Raw genomic sequence first — 2,072 nt, 5'->3', positions numbered from 1 at the left:
TCAGTTCGTCAGACTTTGTTAGATGCAATTGTTGCATCGTTTCAAGTGTCTAAGCCGAGATTCTGATTCTACCGATATGATCGGAACAGCTTGATTGAACTGACTTGAATTCAGTCAAGATTTCATTGTGTTCAAGTCACATATGCCTCATGAAATCTCAAGCTATTACCGCTCATTAGTAGAGCAACTGTCAAGGTCTCGATCGTCATGGTTACGGGTCATGCCCTAGCTGAGCGTGCCTGATTATCTTGGTGAGGCAGTATGGAGATATCGTGATTCTCATAGCTCGAATGTGGTTGAGCTTGAATTGGGTTATCAAGTCGGACTTGGACCTGATGGTAAGGATGAGATGAGGAACATGCAGTGATAGCGTATCACTATCCCATACTCATCTAGGAATCATATATGATATGATTGACAATGTGTTGTCTACCTAAATAGCATGTTTTTGAGCGTCATGCCGTAGCTGACTCAAAAACATGTGAAATATGGATCCTAACTCACTTAGAAACTCATTGAGGGTGTTTTTCTTAGTGGGAGCTTGTCATATTGCATCTATTGTCTGTATTAGTAGGAGTACTAAGCGATGTGTTTATTTTTTGTCTGTTTGTCCTTTTCTGTAGAATATATCTGTTGCAGGAATCTGGTTAATCTTACCATGCGATCTATCTTTATGAAGGATAAGCCTCTAACCAAGGCTTCTAGATCGATCATTGATGTTTATGGGAAGCATATGGATGATGGTCTAGACGTGTCCAGCTTGATGTTTGGAAAGATGTCTTCGGAATTGCGTGAGCAATTAGATGACATGGACAATTCATTGATGATTGATCAGTTGAATGTGTCATTCCAAGAGAAAGCTGGGAGCCAAGGGAAGAATGATATGGTAGTTGTTTGAAAGAGTTCCAGCAAAAGGAAGCGTTCCAAAGGTAAGGGCAAGAGGAAAGTGACAAGTGTTGTCACTAAACCTAAGCCTAAACCCAAGAAGGAAGAGTGTTATTTATGTCATGCTGTTGGGCATTGGTATAGAAATTGCAGACTCTACCTGGAAGATCAGAGGAAGAAGAAGCTTGCAGAAGCTTCGACTTCCGGTATTTTTGTTATAGAGGCTAACTTGTTTACTTCTACATCGTGGGTATTGGATACCGGATGTGCCTCGCATATTTGTGCAAATGTGCAAGGACTGCGGGGAAGTAGACAATTGGCGAAGGGAGAAGTAGATCTCCGCGTCGGGAATGGAGCAAAAGTTGCTGCATTAACCGTCGAGACTTATGATCTGACTTTACCTTCTGGCCTTGTATTGAAGTTGCATGATTGTTATTTTGTATGTGCCATCAGCAAGAACATTATATCGATTTCATGTTTAGACTCGGATGGTTTCAGATTTGTTATTGAGAACAAATGTCTATCCATTTATAGAGGCAATTTATTCTATGGTAAGGGTTAACAGTTTAATGGCCTTTATGTTTTGGAAGATGAACCATCTGGATACAGGTCGATCTATAATGTTAGTACCAAGCGGTTTAAGCCGAACGACTTAAACCCGACCTATCTCTGGCATTGTCGACTTGGTCACATCAATGAGAAACGCATAGCGAAGCTTCATTCTGATGGACTTCTTGATTCTTTTGATTATGAATCAATCGAATCGTGCGACTCTTGTTTGATGGGCAAGATGACAAAACCTCCTTTTACTAGAAAAGGAGAAAGGGCTACAGAGTTGTTAGAACTCATACATAGTGATGTATGCGATCTTATGAGCTCACCCGCTAGAGGAGGTTATCTGTACTTTGTTACGTTTACTGATGATTTCAGTAGGTACGGTTATGTCTACTTGATGAGACACAAGTCTGAAACGCTTGAATTGTTCAAGACTTTCAGAAACGAGGTGCAGAACCAACTTGGCAAGACGATCAAGTTACTTCGATCTGATCGAGGCGGCGAGTATATGAGCCAAGAGTTCACTGACTATCTGGCAGATTGTGGGATTGTCTCACAATTGACTCCACCTGGAACACCACAGTGGAATGGCGTGTCCGAGAGGAGGAACCAAACCTTATTAGATATGGTAC

The sequence above is a fragment of the Tarenaya hassleriana genome, unplaced genomic scaffold, assembly GCF_000463585.1.
Source record: "Tarenaya hassleriana unplaced genomic scaffold, ASM46358v1 Cleome58, whole genome shotgun sequence".
Taxonomy (NCBI): domain Eukaryota; kingdom Viridiplantae; phylum Streptophyta; class Magnoliopsida; order Brassicales; family Cleomaceae; genus Tarenaya; species Tarenaya hassleriana.
The sequence above is the reverse complement of the archived record's forward strand: the minus strand, read 5'-3'. Positions refer to the sequence as shown.